Below are 7,002 nucleotides of genomic sequence, written 5' to 3' on the forward strand. Positions count from 1 at the left end.
AATATATCTACCATTTTGCAATATTTGTAGATATAATGTGAAGATGGTCCAAGACCGAAACCGCCAGATATTGAGTTTCAAATAAAAGCAGTTGACGATCAAAATGTTTTTCTTCAATCACTGAACTGGTGCTGAATGTTATCTAATCAAAGCATTAAAGACCTTATAATGTCTGAGTTCAAGGATAATTTCTGCTACTCTTCTTGTAGAAATGTGTGTCCTGTACTTTCCTCCAGCTACTGCACACGGTTTTTCGTTTGCTGGATCTGCGATAAATTACAGTTAACAGAGGGGCTAACTCAGCCGCAAACGGGGTGTACAGTGTGACAGGGATTGCATCGGACACATTTGAGCTGTCTCTCAGTGCCACTATTACTACTATTTATTTCACTCATTCTTCGGTGGCATGAGAATTAAAACTGAGCAGTAGCCTACTTGGGTTTTCCTCTGTAAACGAACATTTGAAAACAGAGTTAAACATTTCTCCTTTTGCTTATCTACTCTCGATTCCAGTTCCTGCCTTGTCGATCTATGACTGGACGCTAACTTGGTGTCACTTAACAGCCTTTACATATGACCAGAGTATTTCTACAATTTTTTTCTGCGGTAATCACTGCAGGCTTCACCCATTGCTCTCCTGACTGCCAAAAGCATTTCATTTAGCATCTCTCTATCTGTAGCCCTATGCTTTATTTTGTAACTGCTATGGAGTTGTCTCTGTTTCTTTAGTATACGGTACATTTATTTACTTTCGTGATCAACTACCAGTTGCTGCTCAATTGTCGATATTCTGCACGTCGTCTTGCATTTCGCTAGAGTGTCCTTTCGTTGAAGGCTCTATATAGACAACAGCATTGTCTGCAAACAGTCTCATAGCGCTTCTGATGTTACTTACTTGATCAGTTATATGTTGTAAACAGTAATGACCTTGAAAGTACCGTCTCAGGATACTGCCAAATCTGTCGATTCGTCCCGTGTTGAGTTCTGTCAGCTAGAAAGTCCCGAGCCCACTCGCAAACCTGGTCCTAGACTCGGTAGTCTCGTATTTTGTTGACTAAACTGCAATGCAGAAATGTGCCGAACGCCTTCTGGAAGCCTAGGAACACGGCATTAACCTGAGGGCCGATCTCGTACTTTTTCTGATCAGAAAATAAACGTTAACCGATTTTAAATGATAAACAATTTTAATTTGTCTTCATTTGTATAAATCTGCACTGTGAGACTTATATGTGTCTCATGTCCCGAAGCTGGCTTCAATGGAAGTCAAACTTCTAAACAAAACATGCCTTACAGTATAATTATTCATAGCGGTTCTCATAAAAAATTTCTTTCAATTTTTTTTAATGCTCATCTCCTGTGTCCACTTCCTCCAGAATCACAATAATATTAGCAACAGTTGTTTCTACAGATTGTTAACTGAAGGATATTTGCTTGCGTCTGCTTTGTAATATTTATTACTGTAGCTCTGGGAAGATAAATTTAGTTTCGTATGCATTATCGTGGCTCGCCTGCAATTCTTATACGAGGGAAGACACCGCTTTCTCGCCGTTCTTTCTTTAAAGCTCGATTTTCGTTACAGATACTTAACATGAAATTAAAAACACCTGTTTTCTTTGGCAACTCTTTCAGAATGGTTTTCTTTTCCACTGCAGTCTCAAACCGAACGACATTCAGCAGAATTCTGCAAGCAAGGCCTCCATCTAGGCGAATGGGAGACACTGCAATGGGAAAAACAACACTAAATTTAATGAGAGAGAAAGAACTGAGATCTGTCTGTTCAGAACTTTAGTTACAGTGTATCCCGCTCCAAGACACTGATAAGGGAACACAATGGTTAAGACACTGAGCTCTTCATCGGGTCGAGGCGTGGTTCAAATCCATATCCTGCCAATCTGATTTACGTCTTCCGTGGTCTCCCTAAATCGACTATGCCGGATGTCGGGATGGTACCTTTGAAAACGACGTGGCCTATTTCTTATCTCAACCTTAGCCTCTCCGAGCTTTGTTTTCTATGAACAGTCATAAAACTCTGATTACGGTATGTTTGGCCTTCATACTGGGTGCACATAAGAACTAGGATGCTTTATGCTTGCAGTAGCACTACCGATTTTCGATGTGGTTACGTTTCGGATCACTTCGTGTACTTCAATATTTCGTTTGTCTATTAAAGAAATAGGTCGCATGAATTAAATATCACCTATAAAACAGCTGAATGGATTATCCATTAATAGTATATTAATGAAATTCAGCTGAACGCCCTTAATGCTCCTTGCATAAAGATAGTCACACAATAATCAATCTTAGAAATTATAGAGTGCATCAATCAGTCGTCCTTTTTTATGTAAGTCCTTGTTGTAGTAGTATTCAAAGATAATGTGACTGACGCCCGAACATCAGGGACTTACTTGCACCGAAATTAGAAAACAGTGCATTGTGAACGGCTAGCCACTAGCCGAAATCTGGATTTGTGTAATAAAATCAGAAAAAGAACGACTGATTGGTGCACTCTAATTTATAAGCCACATAACAGTCGCTGCGTGCACCCACTTTCCGAATGGAAGGTAACCTGATGATATCTAATCTTTCTTCTTTCTTCCATGATAAGTGTTAGAATCAACGCAGGCTAGTAGTATATTATAACTACATGCACGTAAATTGTCTTGCTACTGTATGGGGGTAATTTAGATCAGCAGCTTTACAAAACTGGTTAATCCCGTACAACGGCTTAGAAAAAAGGGGAAAAGGCAAATGATAAGAGCAGGACAATGGTTTGAGGTCTGCGACTTGGACGCCATATATAGCAATCTGCTCAATCGTTCCAATAAGGTGACATTTGAACAGTGACAGTGTTTGCAGTGTTATTAGTAAGGACAAAATAACACACCCACAAACATAAAATCATAAAAGTAATAATGGAAAATAACTGAATAATAAACTTCTGGTGTTAGTTTGCGAGTAAAGCATTCGTGGTTGTGGTTTGGATGAAGACAGACGGTCCTCCATTTCACTTTCATGTCGTTGACTACCCAGTACATTTTGTTGTGACATCGACACGTACTGTGTATCCATAGAGGGATGACCTATATACCTGCAGGTATCAGGGAATTCGGATTTTGTTGGTAACAATACAACGTCACCTTTCTTCGAAACTATTAGTGGCCGAAATACTTTAATTGTCTGTGGTATCCGCTGTACTATAACTGAAGAAAAAAAAATACAAAAGAAAAACGTAAAAGAAAAAAGCGTATTTCATTGCTACATAGATATAGGGGTCACTACTTCATAGTCACACTTGGAGAAGTTAGAGGAGACGGTGTTGCCAAATACCGAAGGCTGCCTGAGATTCAACTAACGCAGCCGTTCAGAACACATTATCCTACACTGCTGCATAGCCAGGTTGTTTGGTGTAGGTTGTCAGATCTCTTTGGGTGAGAACAAAAACTGGAGATTTTCGAAATACTTCTCTTCGTCTGACGAAAGTGAGCAATGAAGACTCCGCTATGTGTGCCTTCAGCTGGTAGTGACTAGAGCGAAAGCGATGTAAATTTAGGTTTTCACTCATTGTAATCTGTGTCGTATACTTTATTTCCGTTACAAATGAGATATCTTGTTTCACGTATCTAAACACTCTGAACTTATATTTTCTTTTAAAAACGGTCGTGATCACGATTTATTTATTAAGGTGACTGGTTTCGACCACTACTGTGGTCATCTTCAGACCATTGAGTAGGAACCTCTTTCTGCTGAGTAGTGATTCTCCAGCAGAAAGAGGTTCCTACTCAATGGTCTGAAGATGACTACAGTAGTGGTCGAAACCGGTCACCTTAATAAATAAATCGTGATCAAGACTGCTTTTAATAGTAAATATTTGTAACTCATTGATCACTGCTACTCCCATAATGTACTCAAAACTGTGAACTTAATCAGCAAAATTGCGAAATTTTTATTGCGTCGCTCATCAGTGGTAAGAGGAGGAAGCTGTTACCTGTGTGGCAAGAGGTGGGCGAATGACGATCCGGCTGACAGCACACGGTCGGCGACCACCGAACTACACGCCGGGTTCCTCCGCGACCGACCGACACTCGCGAGAACTGCGGGGCGGGGAGGTGCGCGCTACACGGACGACGCCCGGCGTCGAAGAGCGCCGCGGCACGACTGGCCCGCAGGGGCCGCCGGGGTGCGCGCGCCGCGCCGGCGTCGGCCGTCGCCATGGCAACGGCGGCGTCGCGGCGAGCGCGCACGCGCGCGGCGCCCTCGCGCCTCTGCACAGTGGCCTAGGACGGAGGCCGCGGCCGGGGCTCCAGCTGGCTGCCGTGGCAGGGGGGAGCGAGAAGTTGGGCCGCGCGGAGCGAAGGGCAGAAGTAAACTTAAAGCGGCCTACAGGCCTCCATTTCAGTCGAATGTGGCTCGTTATCTGAATTAAAGGTGGGTACGCGACATTCGGTTCTCAGTTCTCTCAGTTCTGTAAAGTGTTAGTGTGGTGTGCGTACTGTAAGACCCTCGGTACACACACCATCAGATTATTTGACTTGTCGCTCTAACGAAGTAGGCGAGTGTCAGCAATATGTCTCGTGGTGTTATCGTGGCGTGTTTATCTTCTGCCGTTAGGTCAGACGATGGAATTGCCACTTGCACGCTTAGAGTAGCAGATTGATGGTGACCAACTTTAAACAGAACTTGATTAATTTTCACACACATTTATTAAAGTAATAATAATCATAAACCTTACTTAGCTTGATTCTGGATGCTATTTACAATTGACAATCTGAAGTTCCTTTGGACTTGGTATGTTAATATTAGTCTCACATTTCTCTTCATGGCTATGTACAGGAATATGATAATCTTATTAGGCGCAGACTGAAACATGATGCAGACCAATACAGACTGATTAATCAGAGGTCTGTACACTCGTTATAATACCTCGAGCGTTTAGGTATCACTGCGCGAGTGTGATCCGCGAGGAGAACCGAGCGAGGTGGCGCAGTGGCTAGCACACTGGACTCGCAGTCGGGAGGACGACGGTTCAATTCCGCCTCCAGCCAACCTGATTTAGGTTTTCCGTGATTTCCCTAAAGCGCTCCAGGCAAATGCCGGGTTGGTTCCTTTGAAAGGGCACGGCCAACTTCCTTCCCCGCCCTTCCCTAATCCGATAAGAGCAATGACCTCGCTGTCAGGTCTCCTTCCCCAAACAACCCAACCCCCCCGCGAGGAGAAAAGGTTCTACGTTAGCAGAAATCTCATTGGCTGTGTTACATATTAATACGCGGATCGGCGGAAGCAGAATTTGGTCCGTCTCTATGGCAGCGCCATCTCGTAGTGCGGAGACGGATGAGCGCTGCGCCTGCGCTGTTGTGCTTAGCGGGGTGCGCTCTAGTGGGAAAGTTGTGTACGCGCTGACTACGCGGAACTATGTACACAACGGTTAGTGACAATCTACGTCTACATCTACATCCATATTCCGCAAGCCACCTGACGCTGTGTGGCGGAGGGTACTTTGAGTACCTCTATCGGTTCTCCCTTCTATTTCAGTCTCGTAGAGTTCGTGGGAATAAAGATTGTCGGTATGTCTCTGTGTGGGCTCTAATCTCTCTGATTTTATACTCATGGTCTCTTCGCGAGATATACCTAGGAGGGAGCATGTAATATTTCTGGCTTATTCAGCCATCATATTAGGCTCCAGGAAGCTATTCCCAGGGCAGTGGAGATGCAAGAAGCATAGAGATGACGCAATGTGGGATGAGGTACCGGTGACAGATGTTAGATTCGGTACCATTCCCGTGAGAAAGACCGCCTGCATGATGCTGCTGCTCTGTGATTGGCTGCTGTGTTCGGCGGTAGGGCGCCTAAATGTTAAACTTTAGTTGCTATTATTAATTAAATGGTTCAAATGGCTCTGAGCACTATGGGACTCAACTTCTGAGGTCATTAGTCCCCTAGAACTTAGAACTAGTTAAACCTACCTAACCTAAGGACATCACACATATCCACGCCCGAGGCAGGATTCGAACCTGCGACCGTGGCGGTCTCGCGGTTCCAGATTGCAGCGCCTAGAACCGCTAGACCACCGCGGCCGGCTATTATTAATTAAACCTGTCATCCAAATTACTTCATTTTTTAAATAAATATCTCTCAACAGCCAGCTATCAATCAGTCATTTCAAAATTATTAAAATCAAAGTATTATTAAAACAAAAGACTGACGATATTACTGCCGATGCACTTCGGTGGCGTTCGGGTCACGCCTTGCTGGCTTGGCGCGCGAAGTGTCTCGGGAAGTCCGGCTCTCCAGTTTTGACCGTTCCAGTAGACAGACATGTTGTCTATTGTAGCAGTATTTGTTTCATGCAATTTTATTTACTACAGTTCCGACCGTCGCTAGGTACAGACATGTTGTCTGTAATAGTAGTATTTGATTCATGTAATTTTATTGTCCAGTTCCGACGGTTCCAGTAGACATACATGTTGTCTGTGGCAGGATGTATTTCATGTTATTTTAGCCAGATATAATGACTGTGGAAAGATATGTTCAATACGTTGTGATCAAGAATAGTTTCTCCTGTCTATATCAATAAAAACGGGAGTGGCATCCCAAATGAGTTATAGTTTATTCGTAGCAGCAGTTCCTTCCGAGGTTAATTTCAGCCTCAAGAAAAAGAATCCACGACCTGCGTGCTGTTTCCTGCGCTGGGGACATCATCATCATGAAGACAGCAGGTTAGTGAAGTGTACAAGAACCTATGTATTCCACACAGGGCAGTGGAAACCACTAGGCATCTCACGTGTACTGCATGCACAGTACAAATGCGCTCAGTGACACGTCATCTGCAGTAATGCACAGGAGGTAAAGAAGGATGGGAGTATTAACACTTTTATTCCTTTTTTCTTGCCGTAAGCAATATACTGCTTGACTCCTCGGTGAAGGTATGTTCACGAAACTTCAACAAAAGCCCGTCTCTCCTGCAAAGTCTTCCACTGGAGTTTGTCTATCATCTCCGTAACGCTT

The 7,002-nt window shown here is 43.7% G+C and overlaps 1 protein-coding gene across 1 annotated transcript in view; it reads right to left on the minus strand.

The window, feature by feature from the left end:
* The window catches only part of LOC124778024 (actin cytoskeleton-regulatory complex protein PAN1-like), an 856,035-nt gene extending 851,893 nt beyond the window's left edge, over nt 1–4,142 (minus strand). Inside the window, exon 1 of the mRNA XM_047253606.1 lies at nt 3,986–4,142. The gene's annotated coding sequence lies outside the window, so the exon portion shown is untranslated. The remainder of the gene's footprint in view (nt 1–3,985) is intronic.
* Nucleotides 4,143–7,002: the final 2,860 nt, after the last annotated feature.

This window comes from Schistocerca piceifrons, chromosome 2, assembly GCF_021461385.2.
Source record: "Schistocerca piceifrons isolate TAMUIC-IGC-003096 chromosome 2, iqSchPice1.1, whole genome shotgun sequence".
In the NCBI taxonomy this organism is placed as follows: Eukaryota; Metazoa; Arthropoda; class Insecta; order Orthoptera; family Acrididae; genus Schistocerca; species Schistocerca piceifrons.